The following is a 21,380-nucleotide window of genomic DNA, read 5'->3' as shown; positions in this document are numbered from 1 at the left end:
AATTATAATGAAATAAAAACATTCTGATCGATCATTCTGCTAGTGCTTTGCATGTATAATGAGCAATCGTCGCCCTTTACCATTAGAAAACAGAGTATGGTTAGAGAGCCACTGTAATTTACTTTACTGATATGTGGAAAATCAGTATTAAGAATTCAGTTCGGTATTGAACACGCTGAAAGAACAACTGGGTTTTGGAACACTTGCTGTGATTCACTGTTTGGTGGAAGTCCTACGAAGTGTTATTTCTTTGCGTTATCGTAAATTATCTTCAGTCAATTCCATCATGCATTTCTTGAGATCTGCTGTCCAGTGTTTAGAGAAAATCTCCCGAAATATTACTTCTATTCATCATCATGAACATTATCAACAAGTATCGGTCAATTCGAAAATGCCTAATTTTTTATGAACAAGCATACATTTCCCTTTTGAACTGACATACAATCGAGATACCGTTGAGAAAGAACTTCCGCATCCTCACAAAGCAACTCCAATCGGAATCAAGAAAGTCAAGAATAAAGAACAATTTTCCCAACATAAATGCAGTAACTTATCGGTCCGTAAAGCCATAACATTGCATCAAACGACTCTGTATCCCCATTGCATCCTGTGGGAAGTAGTCCTGGAGTCCTTCGAAGCTCTGCGCCGCCGCCCTCCTGGTGGAGGGGAGCTCCTCCCGGGCGCAGCCGTTACCATTTACAGTATCCTCCGTGCTTTCGTAACCTCAACTTCCCGAGCTTGGAAAACTGCGGAAACTGCCGACTTCACGCGGCGTGACTTTCCAGGACTTCATGTGCATTGAAAACCTTTTAATGTGTCGTTCTTTGAGTGAATGATGACCCTCGCTGGACCCTTTGACCCTCTCTTGCAGGATTAACTTACTGATTGTTGTTGTTCAAGTGTTTGTGGGTGATGTTTGGATAACTATGTGTGGTTTTTTGTGGATGTGTGTCGACTACTTCCCGGAGATTTCTTCCTAGATCGCTGCTGATGTAATGACAGGTTTTTTCTCTTTGACTCGTCTAGCTTTAGGAAAATATGAATGCGAAAGTGGGTCGTCTTTATGAAACCGGGAACCTGTTTGAATACAGAATTATTCTAGATGCGACCTAGAGTAGACAGGAAGTGAGAATTCGTTTCATATTTCTTTGAGGCATTGCATATTTTTGAATACGAAATGAGTACCTGAGTTTCAGTTTTGCAGTGAAAATTATCGGGCAGTGGGTAATGAAAGGCATAAGAATGTAATTCAATCCATCTTTTGTGATGAGGAAACTTCTATTGTAGAATTATTAGTAACATAATACTGAACTCATTGGAAACGTGACATTAGGATATGTTGTCACAGTTAAATTTTGAAAGGAATTCAAAAATGTTATACAGTGTCACCATTAAAGTGCGCACCATATAGGAAACTTTTTTCCAAAAGTTTAACTTCGGCACTTGTTTGTGCTTTAAATTCAACTCAAGATGATGCGGCCAACTCCGACCCACTGACGTTCAGTGTTTGTCAAATTCAACTTTTTTTTTTTGAAAAAAATTGAAAAAGTGCATTTCTAGATTGAATTTAACAAAAAGTTACTTGAAAAAGTTGTGTCTATGGCAATTTCATAGCCATATGCCAAATTTTATGCAACTAAGATAAAGTTAACGTTTTGCTTATTTTTGACAGATATCCCCTTCATTTTAAAAAACAAGTTCGGTTAATTGTCATCAATTCATGTATACATAACAAATTCATCATGGAGTTTAACATTTCTGATACATTTTTACTTACACGGAAATTTTTAGAGAGAAATTAAAAATGTGCTATAAAAATTTTAACATGACTGGTCCAAAGTTTCAATCACTTGGCTATTTTCTTAAATAAACGTCATTACCTTCAATTTTGAAAAAGCAGACACAACTCAAAAACTGCAATAAGTATTAATAAAATTACTAGAGTCGAAATTACATTAAAATTTCAATATTCAGTATTTACAGAGCATTTATGAACACTAACTAGGGCGGTAAGGATGCTTAATCACGTTGAATAAAATTTTTAAGTAGGTCTTGACGAACAAAATGCATGCTATGGTAGTGTCAAGTTGTTGATTTACTTGTCAAATTTTTAACACACAGTTATTGTTGCAATAATGTTGTCTCTTCAGGAAAGAATAGAAATAGTTTCAATATGTGGTGAGAATACACAATACCGGCAAGTAGCTAACATTTTTAATGAACGGCAATGAACGGCCAGGAAGAAATGTTCAACATACTACTGTGTCAAGGATAATGTCGAAATTCAGAGAAACAGGACTGGAGCAAAGTTTCAATCACTTGGCTATTTTCTTAAACAAACCTTTGATTTCAAAAAAGCAGAAGCAACTAAAAAAATGCAAATAATTTCATTAGAACTATTATTATTATTATAAATTTTGAACAACAATAATATTATAGAAAATACAAATGGGTACAAAAAATTACTTATTGATCTAAATGAGGTTGTCAAACACTTATAGCCTACATTTCAGTATGTCGTCCTCAACGTTCAATACAAATTATGGTTCTTCTACTGACATCTGTAACTGCATTTTTAATAAATCGGGGATTTATATTTGCACAGCACTCGCGAATGGTATTTTCCAGATGTTGTATGTCAGTAAATGGTCTACTCCGGTACACTTTTTGTTTCAGGTAACCTCACAAGAAAAAGTCTGAAGGCGTCAAGTCGGGTGATCTAGGTGGCTAATAATATTCCCAGTTACGTCCAATAACTTTGTCTCTGAACATTTGTTGGAGGGACTGTTTTACAGCAACCGTGTGATGTATTGATGCGCTATCAAGCTGATACCATACTTCACTAACCGCATTATTCAAAAGGTTGGGATAACCGACGGATGATACATTTTTCCTGAAGAAAAATGGCCCAATTATTCTGTCGTTAAGTATTCCACACCATACATTGATTTTAAAGGAATACTGTTCACCACATTCAACTGTGAAATTGGGATTTACTTGGGCCCACCATCGGCAATTTTGAGAACTTACCGTTCCATTTGGAGAGAACGTTGCCTCATCTGTCTATAAAATTTTATTCGGAAACTTTACATTTTCTTCTCTCTCTCCTTGAAACCAGAATGAAAACCCCAAACGGACATCAACATCTCGTTCTTTCAATGTGTTCATAAATTTTGGCTTATAAGGCCGAAATTTATTCTTTAATAAAATTTTTCTAACACTTTCTTGTAATCAGTATTTTTTATAATATCGGTTATGCTCGTTTGCCCGTGTTCAATAACTTTTAAACAAAGGTTAAGTTAGGCCTCCTCATCATATTTACTTGGAGTGTGCTTTTTCTTGAATTGATTTGCTACAGATCCTGTTTCTCTGAATTTCGACATTATCCTTGACACAGTAGTATGTTGAACATTTTTTTCCTGGATGCCGTTCATTAAAAATGTTAGCTACTTGCCGGTATGTTGTATTCTCACCACATATTAAAACTATTTCTTTCCTGAAGAGACAACATCATTGCAACAACAACTGTTGAAAATTTGACAAGTAAATCAACAACTTGACACTACCATAGCATGCATTTTGTTTGTCAAGACCTACTTAAAAATGTTATTCAACGTGATTAAGCATCCTTACCGCCCTAGTTAGTGTTTATAAATAATCTGTAAATACTGAATATTTAAATTTCAATGATATTTCAACTCTAGTAATTTCATTAATACTCATTACTGTTTTTGAGTTGTGTCTGCTTTTTCAAAATTGAAGGTACTGACGTTTGTTCGAGAAAATAGCCAAGTGATTGAAACTTTGCACCAGTCATGTTATAGCACATTTTTAATTTCTCTCTAAAAATATCCGTATAAGTAAAAATTTATCAGAAAAGTTAAACTACATGATGAGTTTGTTATGTATACATGAATTGATGACAATTAACCGAACTCAAAATAAAGGGGATATCTGTCAAAAATAAGCAAAACGTTAACTTTATTCTAGTCGCATGAAATTTGGCATATGGATATAAAATTGCCGTAGACACAATTTTTTCAAGTACTTTTTTGTTAAATTCGATCTAGAAATGCACTTTTTCAATTTTTTCAAAAAAAAAGTTGAATTTGACAAACACTAAACGTCAGTGGATCGCAGTTGGCTGCATCATTTCAAGTTAAATTTGAAGCACAAACAAGTGCCGAAGGTAAACTTCATTGAAACTTTTCGAAAAAAAAGTTTCCCATATGGTGCGCACTTTAATGGTGACACTGTATATGTATTCTCAGACTTCTTAGGGTACCATACAATACCAAAATTGTTTTCCAGTTTTATATGTGAAACTCCGTTGTGAAACGAATATAATTTACCCTTGTTCAAGTCGATTGAAGTTGTATCATTAATCATCTTAAGAAGATATACATATTATTAATTTCTTACCAGTGCCTTCTATTTATAGTTCTACCGTATATGCACTTCTTTCCACCACTTTTCTTCTCTAATTCCCTCAAGTTAGACATTTTTCAATCGTTCTTCGTGCAATTCATTCATATTTCACATATCACCCAAATTAATTTTTCCATATATTTTGATGGATTTTCTACTCAGAAACTCTTTTTAAAAACTGTTATTAATAATAATAATAATAATCTTTATTCAAACCTTTCGAATCACATTCATCATGTGATAGTAAGCACATCAACAATATTGCAATATCACTATTAATCTATTCAATTTATATTCATACATACATACAATTTATATTCATTTCACATCAAGGAATTCTTTGATGCTATAGTAGTATTTATCTTGCAAATATACTTTCAAAAAACGTTAAATGACTTTCACAGAGAGACATCATATCATTTCAAATTTCCAATTCGACGTTCAAAATGGAAGATCAACCTCTGATGCCATAGTTAACTTAGTCACACAAATATATGAACACTTAGATAAAAATCGATCATATCTGGGAGAATTTATCGATTTGGCCAAGGCCTTCGATACCATCAGTCATAAAATATTACTTTCGAAATTAAATAATCTTGGTATCAGAGGTCTGGCAAATGATCTGATCAGAAACTACCTCAATGAAAGAAAACAAATGGTTAAAATAGACGTTGTACTGAGCAACCCATTAGAAATTAAATACGGAGTTCACCAGGGGACTGTTTTAGGGCCAATATATCTCATACAAGAAACGATATTGACATTATAGTAAATTGACTTGATAATGGTTTACTGACAGTAAATATCGATAAAACATCTTACATTTCATTTTATAGTAACAGTCATGATTTTCCCAATGCACAAAACATCAATATTCATTTAACTAGCAGAAATAAAAACACAACGCTGAAAAAATCTAGTTCAGCAAACACTGAAAAATATACTGATTTACGCAGTATATACTTTTCGTTAGTTCAGTCACTCTTAATGTATGGAAACCTAGGTTGGGGTCTATAGTACAACTGTACAATCGCTTATGATACTACAGAAACCATTTCTCAGAATTAAATATAATTCAAATTCACGTTTTCCATCGGCACAAATATTCCAAAATTGTGATCTGATAAGTTTGAGATATTTTAATTTTAAACAGTTAATAATATTTATATTTCTCAACAGAAATGAATTCAAAAATCGTCAACATGGATATGAAACCCAACTAGATATAACGAAAATTAACAAAGCTATTGGACAAAGATCAATTACATATTTATATTGGACCAAAATTATTCAATCTTGCTCCAGATCATATAAAAACGGAATATGTGGTTTAAGTTATTCAAAATTTCACTGACCAAATGACTCAAAAATGAAAATATAACATTACCATGAACAAATCCTACTCAATTTTCATATATATCTTTCATCCCTACCTAGCATATTTTGAATACTTTCAATTGAAAACAAGTTCATATCGTCTTAAGGAAAATTTCGTTCACGCTTGTCTCAACTCCCTACACTGTATGTTGATGGACTGACACCTATCAGAAAACAACTTCTTCTCTGGCTAATACCACGAAGGGCGTTGGATTATATCAGTAAGATGTCAGTGCAGGATTCTTCACTGAAGTTATTCCTGCATCTGCTGTTGGCGATACAACTGCCGCAATAGATGCCAGCAAAAAATAAAATCTCGGCTCGAAGCATCAAAGACGCCGACCGAGAGTGAATTCACTTGTGTTTATTTCTATACGCTGACACAATAGAAATTATTCAATATGAGAACTATATTGTAATGCTTGGCTGGGATTATCAATTTTCAAAAATTATTACATACGATGAAGTTTCGAAAATTTAAAATATGCTTCATTGAATTGCAACAACAAATGTTAAAATATATTTCTCAGTAACAAAAATAAATAATTTTCAATTCTTACAATTTAAAATGATAACCTAACCTAACCTAACTTATCCTAAAAATAAAAATGATTGAAGAAAATAACAATAAATATAGAAAAATTCCAAACAGCTGAAACTATAGTCAATTGGATTGGATTGGATTGAATATTGTCGTGACTGTCAATAATACAGTGTGACGGTATTACGGTACTAAGGGTTGAAACTTCATTGCTGGAATGCTAGATGACGTTAAAATAGCTAGATTTTGAGATTTTTTGACAAACAATTTTTTTATCACACTTGAGAAATATTTTTTTCAATGGAAAGTATCCTTCTAATACCTCCAAAAATATGTGTACAAAATTTCATGATGATTGGTTGAGTGGTTTTCGCGTGAAACCGTAACAAACAAACTGTCATTCGCATTTATAATATCAAAAGTAGGGACAGCTGTTGCTCATACAGGCAAAGCTACTGAACCTAGAATCTTGAAATATGCAGGTAGGTTCTTTGTATAGCGTGAATAAGCATCAAGAAAGATAATCAGGAATTTCCACCCCTAGGGGACAAATAGGGGTTTAAAAATTGTATTAAAATTCGTCAGATTTGAAGTTTCGGGGTTTTGCGGGCGAAGCCGCATAGAATTTGGTTTGTCACACATAGAATTACCAATCGTTAAAAACAAAGATTTGAATATTTAACATTCAATTGACAATCCTTCACTATGACTCACTGTTATCCTAATTGAATAATCCAATGAAGCTCTAAAGAGAATTACCCAACCCTATTTGTTATTGATACGTCCTGAGAAACCGAATGTTCAACACCGAATTTAACCCAATCCTGAGCTTTGCGGAAAGTCTATATATGTCTAATATTTCAGCATTTGCACTGATTACTGAAACAGTATTTGCAAAATCTCATTAAACCTTGTAATTGAGTCATGTTTCTGTAATATGATCTGTCATTTTACCTGATCACCCCTCAGACAACTTCGATTACTGTATGAAACGAGCTTTTCGGGATATGAAGGTTTATAATGATTGGAATGGAGTGAAGTGTCATAAGTAACGTAGCGGTTGTGATAAATTTTGATCTACAGGCATTTCAAAACGGATATATATATATGTAATAGATTGAAGCTTATTTCTGTTCGTCATAAACAAGAAGTTCGAAAATTCATTACATTTCTTATGGGAAAATGTCGAGTCTGAAAAATTGATTGGAAAACAATCATAGAACTTCTTGTCAGGAGTAATGATTTCCATCCATTCTTCATGTAATTTGTGATTGCTTCATCTTTGGTTTTATAGCTAGGTAAATCTAGCTGTGCCTCTGAGATGCGCGAACGATGAAGAGAGATGGTAACTGTTCACTACCAACTCTTATCAGGAAGTACAATCACGAAAAAAATTTTGTTTTGAATGAATTCGGCAAATGTTGATCAATCAATCAATATATGCTTTATTGTCTGAAGATTAGTATCTTATTGACAAAATCTGGTAAAAAATTTAAATGAATGTCATAAAATATAAAAAATACAAAATATAATACATGACATAGAATATAAAAATTATGAACATAGCAATTTCACAAATGAAACATTAAGAAGACATTGAAAAATCAAATAGAATTTATAGGTTATCATGGTAGAATTCATGGATCGAATAATAAGCTTTTTTGATTAAAAGATTTTTAGCTGTACTTCGAAACTTTTTGATATCTATGCTATTTTTTATAATGGTTGGAAGGTGATTATATATTTTAAAACTTTCATAAATCAGAGAATGCTGAGTCAAGGTGAATTTTTGAACAGATAAGTAAACTTGTTTCATCTTGATTTCTTTCAGGTAGATAAGTAAAGGATATGGTTTTGTCTGGTGTTGTAACAATTCGTTCCGGAAGTGTAGGTACATGCTAGTTTTATTTTTATGAATTAAGCATCCTGTTTCCATTATGTATAGTCTATCCATTCCCAATTAGAACGGCAATAAAAATAAAAGTACAGTCATGAACATTTCTTGCCTGTGGCCCCTAGTCGCCCAGATAGTTAGTAAACGTGCTATCAAATATAGTTGAGGAGTAAAGGCTCAGCTAGCTGGACTGGCTGAATACAAATTTTTTGTCCGTTTCACAATATTTCTCCATCAGTGCCGTGTGTTCGTGGGGTTAGGTGAGGTAGTGAGTGGTTTTGCAAACCAATTTTTTAAAACTTTTTCTAGAGATCAATTACCCTAACACCAAACTGATATTTTTGCACTCGACGCGCGTTTCGCTAACAAGGTTAGCATCTTCAGGAAAAGCAAATTGAGACTGAATCCAAAGACAAAGATATACCTAAAGTTTTTTGGTCCGATGTGGACTTTGTTTGTTAAAAGATGATTATCCTAATTGATGTTTCGGTAATTACCTAGTAGAACCACTACCTGCAAATTAATTTGTCAACAAAAGATTGAAAAGCGGACAAATTAATCTGCAGGTAGTGGTTCCACTAGTTAATTACCGAAAAATCAATTAGGATAATCATCATTTAACAAACAAAATCCACATCGGACCAAAAAACTTCAGATATATAAACAGCTAACCCTTGTCTTTAGATTCAGTATCAATTTGCTTCTCCTGAAGATGCTAACCTTGTTAGCGAAACGCGCGTCGAGTGCAAAAATATCAGTTTGGTGTTAGGGTAATTGATCTCTAGAAAAAGTTTTCAACTTTCACACCAAAGGTTCCAATCTCATCGTTCAAACCGATTTTTGTGAAAATCTTAGTTTTTGTTTTTGGGTACTTTCATCAATATGGCTTTCTGGAGACCTTTTGAAACACATGATAACATTACGTGTGAGGAATCTGTGTCAATCGACAGGAATCCGAAATTTGATAAAAAGGACTTACATGTTCAAGTTCAGCGAGTGATTTTGAATATCAATGAATGATTGAAGAAGGAAAACTGTCACACTTCACAGAATGCTATTGTGAATAGAATATGCGAGTTAACGAAACTATCTCGTTCGACAGTTCTTCGAGTCATTAAAGTAGGGGATGTAATTGACCATGCAATGAAACAAAAACAAAGGAATAAAGAATTCGCAAACGTTGATGGTGCTACAAAAGATGTGATTCGGCGAACAATTTATGGTATATACCAAAAAAATGAAGTACCAACCTTGGAAATGATTTGGTATAAATTACTCGACTATCCCGATTACAATTACAAATCTTTAGAAACTCTACTAGGTGTCTTATTGTCATGTGGTTTTGAACATAAAAAAATTAACAATTAGATGGTCATAATGGAGTCGACACGCATTGTTCAACTCCGACAAGAATATGTGAGGCGAATGAAAAGCTACCGAGAATCCAGCAGACATATAATCTTCCTCGACGAAACTTGGTTTGATACCCATGATGTTGTCAAATATGGCTGGGTAGACGTAACCAAGTATTTGAACATGTGTTATAATTTTGCATGCCGAGAATGAAAGTGGTTTCGTACCTAACGCTTTGCTTCTGTTGGCCGAAAATATAAAAGACTCGTCTGCTGATTACCACGAAGATATGACTGCGGCTTTATTCGAAACCTGGTTCAGTGAGCAGCTTCTCCCAAATATTCCTCCAAACTCGGTTATTGTTATGGATAACGCTTCGTATCATTCTCAGTTATTGACTACAATACCAAACAATAACACAAAAAAAGCAGATATTGTTGATTTCATGCGAAATTATGACATGGAAATACCCGAAAAGGTTCCAGCGAAAAAGGTATTACTGGCGACCATAAAACAACGTAATTTCGAAAAGAGTATATTATTGATTCGACGTGTGAAACACGTGGTCATATTCTCTTACGTTTGCCTCCATACTATTGTGTGTTCAATCCAATTGAAATGGTTTGGGCCACAATGAAAGAAAGCTTGCGGAAATGTAATCAGTCACCGACTTTGAATGCTGTAGTGCTTGACAATATAAGGCGAGTGGTGAATGAAGTAGGTAATAGTGATGTGTGGAAGAACTGTGTTGCCCACGTTATGAAAGAAGAGAACAAATATTATGTGCAAACTTTCATAAATCCGATCGTTATTCAATCCAATGGTGATTCCACCTCATCCGAATATAGCGAAAAAAAATTTTGATTTTTAGCAATTTTTTTGGCCTCTATTATTTTGTGAATATATGTTCGACGAGAATTTGATGTGATTATTTATGTTTTCATTGTATTTTAGAGTTTTCGACTCGGAAATCAACTACCTTGAATTTTGAAGTTTTTCATAATTACCCATGGTGGAAAAATTCAGTTGAGATAACTTTTTCATGGGGTGATCAATTGCTATGATTGTAAGAATATGTCACTGAGAACCCACCACTGAAAAATAATATGCCGACGCCTATGTCGAGGCGGGAATTCCTTCTCTGTGCTGATCCAATTGGTATTGAAAATGCTATATAAACAGGTGACTGTTGATATTTTGTGACTTGCAGTGATCTCTTGGCTTAGACTTTGTAAGGTATCTCAAAGATCTCTTCTGTAGCACGAACATCGTATTCTGTAACTGTAAATTACAATGTCCCCAGAAAGCTATTTCATACCCAAAACGAAATTCGATCAGTGCAAAGTAAGCACACAAACCAAAAGGGTACAGGAGTCCCAATTCTTCCTTTTGGGCAGGTGGAAAATTATTGAAAGATAATGAGTAATATACAATTGCAAATAATAAATACGTACATTTTCATTAGAGATTATACACATAGATACAATTCATATAATATTTTCGAAAGTTGTTCGCCTAAAGATTATAATATGAATTTCTGCCTACTGTTGATACATGGTTCTTGTCAGGAGGTGTTTTGATTTCCGATAGATTACCCCCTTCATCCTCTCAAACGTCATCCTCATATTACTGTTCCGAAGCTATTCTCGTCATGTAATTCGATCAGATCATTTACGATGATGTCTGTCATGGTTTCATCTGGAATAAAATCGTTCTTGAATTTCTTTGCTCGTTCACAACAAGATTTCCATTGATCAGAAGAAAACTATTCAAAAAAATCGTCGCAATATTGCATGACATCGTTGAAATTGGAAACGACATTTTCATTTGCCACGTAATCTTTCAGTTGAGTTCAAACCAACTCAATTGAATTCAAATCCGGGTGATATGCCGGAAATAGTTCAACGTTGTGATTTGCCGCTAGAAAGAGCTGATCTTCTTCATACCGCTTGAATTTTTTTTAATGGAATATTTCCCTCTGGCAACCATGATTGCCTATTGGTTTTTTTGATCGATGTCGTTGGCAGTTTGTCGGTTAGTGTATTATGATATGGTGTATAATTGAACACCACAGCGCTTCTTAATAGCAAATTTGAAATCGAAACCAGTCCAGAATTCATCTCGTCGTGATAATTACCTGCATCATAATTCAATTTCTATCTAATATAAGGATTCGGCACAAACCCATTTTCATCACCCGCATGTGTTATGATCAGACGTTGTCCTTTATTGGAAGGTCATTTTAGACCTTCCATGGTATGGTCACTCCAACTTTTTTGATACTTGTGTGTAGGGTGAATGTTTTATTCATATCAATAATAGGTCAACATTCTTTTCTATAGGTCCGCATTATAATCAAGTTGTAGAATAGGCTGGCGTTACATCAATATTTTCCTGTTAATTTTCATCTTTTTCCGTCGAAATCCAAGTTCATGAATTTTTTCCGCAGAACCTCCCTGCTATCCTAATAGTCGATATCCCAGAAGAATTTTCCTTAGCGTAGAAACTCGTTTCTTTTTCACATGGAAATTAATTATGCATCTGCGAAAAATTGCCAAATCAGCAACAGCCATCACAATTTTGGAATTTTTGAAACATCTCTTTCCATTTGAAGTTGATAATGTTTTTTCTACCCCATTTTCTATTTTAATAATCTACGATTTGGTTATTTTATTCGGTTCGCACGCAAACCCTACATGGAATCAAAGTTGAAATTTAAATGAGCTAACCAGTCACCCCAACCTCCAACTCCAACTACTCCAACTAATTCAACTGACCTAACCTAACCATACCTGATCTAACGCAACCTAACCTAATCAAACCCAGCCTAACCTAACATTACCTAACCTAACGTGACTCAATTCCGCTATTTCACATTAGATGGCGCTATGATCGAATAATAATTCCGCTAAATCATTTCAGATGGCGCAACCTGTATTTTTTCAAACCCAACTGGAGTAGGAGAAAGCAAAAATCTTTCTTTCTCAAAAATCAATGACTCCTAAGAATATAACCCTTTCAATTCAAACAAGAATGTTCTGTTAATCAGTAACATATGTTTCCAGATATATTGGAACTTCAATAGATTGTTTATCAAATGAAATATATTCATTTAGATTTCGAATGTAATGTTGAAGAATGGTGGCAAAATGATATATAAAAATGAATAGATTTGAAAATTAACTTGAAATAATTGAAGTAATTCTATTTTATTTTATGACTGCATTGATAATTGACGGAATGAAAGGTAGAACTCTTCTGGAAAATATTTCTGTTTGAAAATCAATAATTAGTTTTTACCTAAAACAATTTGAGGGATGTAATCATTTGAATGATTTTATATTAGTTAAACATTAATATTAATTCGTTCAATTACAATCTTTTCTGTAGAAAACATTGTTGGCAGTTTAGAATACTTCCACCACTAATTCATGAAAGTTTTTGACAAACTGTCGATGTTCACCCATTAGATTTTTCAACAATTTAGAAGAATATACACTCTTTATATGCATTTTGACACGCTTTAAACTCTATTGACAAAATTTGACTCAGATTTCATGAACATATTTTATATACTTTCTATTTCTGTAAAGTGGATAATTGATAAACACCACTGCAGATCTAATCATCACGTCGACGTCATACAAGCTGACCAAACCGGAAATACCCTGTAAAATTTTCTACTTGTTGTGTGACTGTAACTTTGCCTGTCCGGAAAGTTTGATTCGGTGTGTCAAGGGAGATGTGTGGCGAAACACTGAGTTTTTGGAAAGTCACCTTTCACTCGAGTACCTTCGGGAAGCAGGCAAACCGAGTATAAAGAAAAGTTTCAGGAGTTTGGAATAGAATGAGGAATGGTTGAGGAGAATACTGAATGATTCGGTTTATTGCTGAACACATATATTTTCAATCTATAGTAGATTGCATGCGTAAAAGAATTGATCCTATCTTATAAAGGGAATGATAATTCATAACAACTCATTGAAATAACAATTGAGACAACACTTTGGTGTCGGTGAAATGAGAAGATCAGAAGATTAACTCGAGGTTCTTGGTTCAACTTTTATATCGGTCTAACGAAAATTATTCCTGAAAACTGCATTGAAGTAACTTTTCAAAATAATTTACCACACCAATCATTTCAATTTCCCATTTTTCCTTTCATTCATTGAATTCAGGAGAGAAAGGTGTTGAATTTTGTGTCAGATATTTGAGAATTGATTTCCTGATGAAGAAACCAAAAATTTTTTTCAAATATTTTGGTTGTCAGAATGTGTTTTCTATTATTCAGAAATTGGTGCGGTGTTAGACATAAGTGAGCATGAAGCTCATGAAGAAGTCATTTGTGATTTTCAATGAATAACGGCCCTCAATAACGATCCATCGCAGTGCCTAAAATAAACAGCCAGATAAATTTCTTATTTTGTTTGTTCATACTCTTTTCCATCCATATTCATCAGTTTATTGGGAATATTGTGTTATAAGAGTACACTTTTCTCGCCTGGTGCCTACTCTTGAATTTACAACACTTTAATTGACAACTTTTTCAACTTAAGAATGCTATTGTATAGTGAAACACGTGTCATGGTTTTTGTAAAATTCTCTATAGTGAAAGTCATACAAGTGTATCAATTAGTTTTAATATAGATTTTCATGAAGTATCGGCCGGATCCATTCAATTAGAAACCAGTTAGTCAATTAGTTCAGTTCTATGAAGTCAGATTACTTACTAACTATTTTAATCGAAGTCATTAAGCTACATGAATTGCATAGTCTCGAAGGCAATTGTTTGTTGCGTAAGCTATTGATGAAAATTCAATGAAAAGATTTTAATTCAGGTCGGGAAATATAACTTCACAATATTTATGCTTTGGCCGTAAATAGCTCAAGAATCTTTTGTTGGCAAAGCTCATTAAACCAACAAAGGAGCGATACCACTCTTTACAGAAAATGATGACAAAGTAAAATGCACTTAGATGAAGTAGGTTAAATCTTTTATCAAATCAACTTCATGGTATATCAGGAAAGAAAGCGTATAATAACGATGATGAGATTATCATCAAGTATTGGAAAATTCTATCACATATAAAAGTCGATTTTTGCTTGCCTGACTGGCATCCCTTTGGGATACGGTTATATAACTACACCTTGTGGTTGTTCCTGAAAGATAGTCTGCTCGATGCTCTCGACAGAAGAAAAGTTGATCTACAAGCTTATGCAGATGACCTTGTCATCCTGGCAAGGTCCTACAAAGCACGTTGGACAATGTTCACAGTTGGTGCCTGAAGGAGCAGATGTCTGTCAACCCCAGCAAAACTGTGTTAATCCCCTTCACTTGGAGACGAAAAACACTCATTTGGAAAATTTTTAACACAAAGCCAAACTGTCTCTATGGACATGTGGAAGGATTCGTGCTAAAACTTGGGGTTCAGGTCCCAAACAAATCCATTGGATTTATGTGATGATTTTCAGACCAATTATCACTCATGTTGCAATTGCCTGGTGGCCGAAGGCTTTACAGGAAACGGCCTAAGCGAAGATATCTGGCTCACAGAGACAGGCTTGTCTGGCTTTGAGTAGTGCCGTCAGTATCACACCGGCAGCGGCCATGGAGATCCTTCTAGATCTACCTCCTCTCCACATTCTTCTAAAGAGGAAGGCTAGATACAGACTTCATACAGACTTGTGCATATTGCTAATTGCACAAATCAATTTAATGTAGAGTGCAACAGACTGTTAGTTGACACTGGAAGTCACAGCATTCTGGAAATGACCTCTGGTTTTATGCATCCAACTGTCAACCACGAACTGCCTTATAAAGTACTATTCCCAACTAGAGAGGATTGGATCCTCCGGGAGAAGGAAATATCAGGAGCAGATAGTTGTTGGTTCACAGATGGATCAAAAACATCTTCCGATTCTGGTGCAGGTGTTTTTAGTCGCAGACCCAGGACAGAGATACCTACCTGCCTAGGAACACATTCGACTGTATTTCCAGCGGAAATTTACGCTATTGAATTGTGTGCGGAGAGATTGGATGAATCCAACCTCATACACAAGTCAATAAAAATATTCTCGGACAGTCAAGCGGCGTTGGAAGCTCTTGGCTTCTACCGAGCAACGTCTAAATTGGTAGCAGATTGCCAAAAACGATTCTCCTCGATAGGAAGACTTAACATATTGTCTGTGGTCTGGATTCCTGGCCATACTGGCCTGAAAGGCAATAAAGCTACTGACTCCCTTACAAAGAAGGGTGCTGCAAGCAGCTTCATTAGACCAGAACCTGTCAGTGGCATCGCTTTAGGCTTTGCCATACAAACAATAACACCTGTATGGCAAGAAGAATTATGAACTTCTGACAGAATCTTCCAGGATTGGCGTTCATTCACCCTTCGAAGCTTGATACCAAACAGTTATTGGACTACAGTAGGGATGAACTACGATATCTAACAGGCCTTCTTACAGGTCACTGTAATTTGAATCATCATATGCAGAAACGCGGACTGTCGGAAGATAGTGTGTGTCGCCTCTATTTGGAAAATGATGAAACAGCAGACCATATACTTTGTGCCTGCCCCGCTGAGAACCAAATCAAGTTTTGAGAGTTCCGCAGAGCCGTACTCTTACCATCTGATCTGAAAGACCACTCACCATACAAACTATACGGTTTCGTTGAGAAGCTGGGTTCATTTGATCGAGTGTGAATAGTTGTGAGCCACAATAAACCCTTGTGGGTTGCGGTGGAGGCTCGAATAGACCCACCTTGTCGAATATAAGGAAATATTTGAAATTTCTCCCTCTCTATCTCACTCCCATTATCTTCCAATGAATCCAGTGGTTTGTGACATATCGAAAATTAGAAACCCTCTCAATATTTAATAAATGGTACATATTTTCACTGTCACTATTTCGCAGATTTGAAGGATGTCGATTTTTGGAATTTCTTCCTGACGTTTCGCTGGTGCAAGTGACTAGCTTCTTTATACATCTTGAGTTAATCTCTGAGTCATTGGAGATCAACTCAGAATTCCAAAAATCGACCGCTTTCTAATCCGAAAATAGTGACACCGAAGAGAGTTAGCACAGTATTGATACCTACATGATCAGAAATATTTCCATTTTGGTAACTATGAACAGATGACGCACTTGAGAAGTGATAGAATATTTCACATTTCGATTTGTGATTCAGTGTGATTGGTGAAACTGAAATTGATATCATCAACTGGTATTCCCAATAGATTGTGAGTAAGTGATATTTTTCATTCTTATATTTCAATTGACTAGCAACAAACAGTTCTTCCAATGTTTATCCAGAACATTGCATTCGGTCTGTTTTGCCAAAGAACTATGAAACATTGCAGGTAATTAGGTTGACAGCTTTTGCGTCCATTCCAATCGCTCTAATCACAGAATATAGTTCAACAGTAGTTACCAGAATTTTTTGTCTCTAAAAGTTTGATCTACCTACAACTGATAACGTCAGTGCCCGATTTCGTGAAATGCATTGATTTATTTGTTGGGAGACAAGATGTAGATGGAAACAGAAGAAAGCCCGAAAGAAAAGACAAGTGAGTATGATCCTGAATGAAGGAAATATGAAAGGAACAATGAAAATGTGGAATAATAAAATCTCGGTGAAATATTAAAAACCAAGGACTTGAAATACGACATAAAAAAGCTTGAAGAGAATACATGCAAGAAATCTGCAAACTGGAGATATCTGGGAAGTAGATGAATCTAGCAGAAATGTTACACAGAAATGTATATATCAATGCCTGAGGAAAAAATCGAGGATCAATATCATTCTTCAGCATCCTACTAGAAAAAGACAAAGAAGAATGTAAACAGATGACAATATATTCAATGGAGGGACCAAAAATCTTGGTTTTGAATATTAGGTTGAGAAAATTGTTCAGTCTCATAAAAAATAGAAACTTCATAAAATCGGTATCTAGAAAGAGTTTATGAGAAACCAGTGAAGTCATGAGAAAAAGTGAAGTTGTAATACAACAGGCGCCCTGAAGACATAAGTAAAACGAGCAAGCCAAGAAAGCGTTGGAAAGCAGCGTCAAAGACAGACTTGAATGAGAAATTGAAGAAAAAAGCAAGAAATAGACCAGAACGGCCCATAAACGTCACAAAAGTATCACAGGGAGGCTGAAGAGTTGTCTCTCGTCTACAGTGTTTGCTTGTTTTATCTGTCCATAGCTTCAGCCTTTTATTCAAAATACCTATTATTTTCAAGAAACATTTCATTGTGAGATTTTTACTGAAGAATTTCACAAAAACGCATTTTTGAAAAACTGTTTATTGAGATTTTCGCTTGAGAACGTTATGGATTTTCATCAAGTATCACGTGGAGTATGTGCTCATTCTTCAGTGCTTCATTGCTTCAGTGCTTTTCTTCCCTCTCTTTCAGTGAAATTGTGAAAGAAGTTTTGAACAAATTCACTTCTATCGAGAAATAATCAATCAATGTATAAAAAATTTTAAAAAAAATCAATTGAAGAAGAAAAAATATCATCATCACTTTCAACTGAGTCGTGATCTTTACATATGAAATTTCGGTGTGAAAGAGATGGTAAATGAATAGTTGATAGGGGGATATCCAACTTCTGTATTGATCTTCCTTCTGATTTATGTGTCAGATTCTTTCTAGAGGCTCCTGCGGGAATGAAGTGTAATTGATCGTTCAGATTTAAGAAATTATTAACGATATTTCACAAAATGCTGCTGTGAGCTCCAGTCAACTGTCTGTCCATAGTTCGATTATTTCTCACGTCTCACTTACTTTTTAGTGTTGAATAAAAATGATGCCGTCAAATCAAAGAAATCAATCTCAACTGCAAAACATTTCCACAGAAAACTTAGTATGTTTCCATTTTATTTTCTAGACAGCAGCTTCTGACTACGGCAATATTGCTTGGCTCGCAAAACCAGCATTTTTACTGGTACTTCAAGAAATTTACTATGAAATTGCACTACGCTATTTGTGTCTCCTGGCTGTTGCCCTATTTTTCAACACATGTTGGAAAAGATCCATTTTATTTATGCTTGCGGTATTGGGTGATATTTTCCAATATAAGGAAAGAGATAAGTTGTTATTATGTTCGTATGAGAAACGAAAGGATATATATCTGGGTTTATATATGAATGCTGAAATGAAAGCGGATGAGATATCAATCAATTTCATATGAAACAAATATCTATTACTCAAACCTGTAGGTGGTTTACAATATCAGTTACATGAAGACATTTGCGTTTTTCCATTGAAATTTTTTTACTGTGGGACAGGACGCTTACATATTCCTAAATAAATGGTATGTAACTGAATTTGCCCTTTGTTATATAAGAAGTCTAGGTGTTGGGATGATAGAAGAAGAGAATACACCAATTGTTTTACATTATTATCTGGAAGTTCTACAGTGCATTTCTTTAATGTCCCCCCCCGTTTTATTTTTTCAACGGGTCAACTCAAAACATTGAAATTCGGGATAATGAAATTAATTCATAAATACTGTATTTTGAAATGGAATTGACATATGAACCTTTCAAGATGACGACTGGCTGCCATCTGAGAAAGAAATTGAATAGAAAGGGGGGTCTTGTGACACATCTTTTTGAAGCTCCTGACAAATGCCTCACAATCCTAGAATATGAAGTCAATATCTTCACCTACTACAAAATGGCGGAACATTTGATAATTTCCTGAAGAAAAACACATTAATATCGATATTTCTAGAAATATTTTTTTTATCTGCCGTATGGCAATTCCAACAACCCGATAAGGTTTGATAAGCTATTTTTTGTTTATAAAAACGACAAAAAATATCAGTACGACAATGAACATCATTGTTCAGTTAGAATATTCTCATTTAGTTTTCGGTTTTACTAGTAGAGAGGTACCACGTCAACAATCTCTAAAATGGTCAATTCTCGTCCATTGGAAGAAAAAATTGAAGGTATTTTCATTTACGATACAACGCGTAACTTTCACGAGAGAAAGGATTTTTAATGAACGATTTCCGAGTCGTCCAATCTGTAGAAAATATTTGAGAGAACTTGTATCCAAATTCTCAACTACCTGTAGTGTCCATAACAAAAATCCCCCAGGTCATCCGTCCATTCTGGAAGAACAGCAAGTGCGAATGATTGATGAGATGTTAGTAAATCCTGAACAGTCTACTTATTCCATCGCGAATGTTTGTGAGGGGTCTCCTTCTACTGTGTGGAGACTTTCGAAGAGGAATATGTAGCATCCATACGAAATTAAACTATTTACTGAAGATGACCCTGATCGAAGAATAGATTTCTGTGACATCATGATGGAAACCATTGCAAAGCATCCTAACTATCTCCACAATATTTGTTTTTCTGACGAATATACATTTTGTCCAAACGGCAATGTTCACAGACAAAATTGCCGTTATTGGAGTGACACCAACCCTCACGTTTTCTGGGAAACACATACCCAATATCAAAAAAAAACGGGCAGGATTATTGGGAAACCATATTGTAGGACCTCTATTCATTCATCAGAATTCAACAGGGGAACTGTACTTGAATATGCTGGAAACTACTGTTGACTCTGCCATCACTGAAAGCGAATCGCAACGAATTCGATATGGATATTGTATTCCAACAAGATGGAGCACCACCACATTACTCCAGACAAGTAACAAACTACTTGGATACTACTTTTCCCGGTCGATGGAACAGCCGTTGGATTGGCCAACCCGCTCGCCAGATTTGACACCTTTGGACTCTTTTTACAGGGCTATTCGAAGCAAAAGGTGTACGAAACTGAACCTGCTTCTATATTCGATATACGGCAGAGAATAATGAATATTTCTAGATATATTATCTAACGTTACTGTGTTCGAAAATGTTCGGCGTGAAATATCGGAGAGGCAGTTCGTATGTCAAGAAGTTCAAGGCAACCATTCGAGCATCTTCTGAATTGACCTCAAGCTTATTACCTCATATTATGTAGTTGAATGTCAATGTATTCAGGCAATTAATAAATGTTCCGTAGTAGTAGTGGAAGATATTGATATTATATTCTAGGGTTGTGAAGCATTTGTCAGGAGCTTCAAAAAGATGTATCATAGGACTACTCCCTTTTCTATTCAATTTCTTTTCCTAGATGGCGCCCAGTTGCCATCTTGAAAGTTCCATCTGTTAATTTCACTTCAAAATAAAGTATTCACTGCAGCTATCTGGGTCCAAAAACTTGGGATTTACTACCTGAAACCATAAAAACTAGTCAAAACTACATTGAGTTCAAGAAACAAGTAAAAAATTGGCTAAATAGTTATGACAGAGATATATTCCAAAAAATTATTTTACTGTAAAAAGTGCAAAAATTCAAACCTGTTATAATTTATAAGCTTTAACAAATTGTTTGTCATATTCAAAAAACAATGACATATATCTCTAATAAGAATCTAGATGTGACTTTTTACCGACTGTGATATTTATCTCATGTGATACCTTGCATAAAACTGTTAACCATCTATTGGTGATATTTAGATAATTTATAATATGTATATTATGTTTCACTGAGATTTCAAACCGATCGTGTTATTCACTTGATCTGGATGCGACGCTTTTACCGACTCGACTGTGATATTTATATCATGTAATATCTTGCATGAAACTGACAACCAATCATTGTGTTATTTTAAATATTGTCTTATGTGCTACATGAATGTTTTTTTTTTGTCATTTTGTTGAATCTTTTCTAGAGGCTATATCACGCACAAGGAGCAATCTTGCGATTGT

General features: G+C 34.8%; 1 protein-coding gene across 2 annotated transcripts in view; it reads left to right on the top strand.

The window, feature by feature from the left end:
* Nucleotides 1-721: 721 nt before the first annotated feature.
* LOC111502416 (defective proboscis extension response 7) overlaps nt 722-21,380 on the top strand; it is a 724,909-nt gene continuing 704,250 nt past the window's right edge. For both annotated transcript variants that reach the window (XM_074177365.1, XM_074177364.1), the window contains exon 1: nt 722-992. The gene's annotated coding sequence lies outside the window, so the exon portion shown is untranslated. The remainder of the gene's footprint in view (nt 993-21,380) is intronic.

Source organism: Leptinotarsa decemlineata, unplaced genomic scaffold (genome assembly GCF_025532065.1).
Source record: "Leptinotarsa decemlineata unplaced genomic scaffold, Ldec_3_MD MMD2_tig00002974_RagTag_RagTag, whole genome shotgun sequence".
NCBI classification, from domain to species: domain Eukaryota; kingdom Metazoa; phylum Arthropoda; class Insecta; order Coleoptera; family Chrysomelidae; genus Leptinotarsa; species Leptinotarsa decemlineata.
The sequence above is the reverse complement of the archived record's forward strand: the minus strand, read 5'-3'. Positions and strand labels throughout refer to the sequence as shown.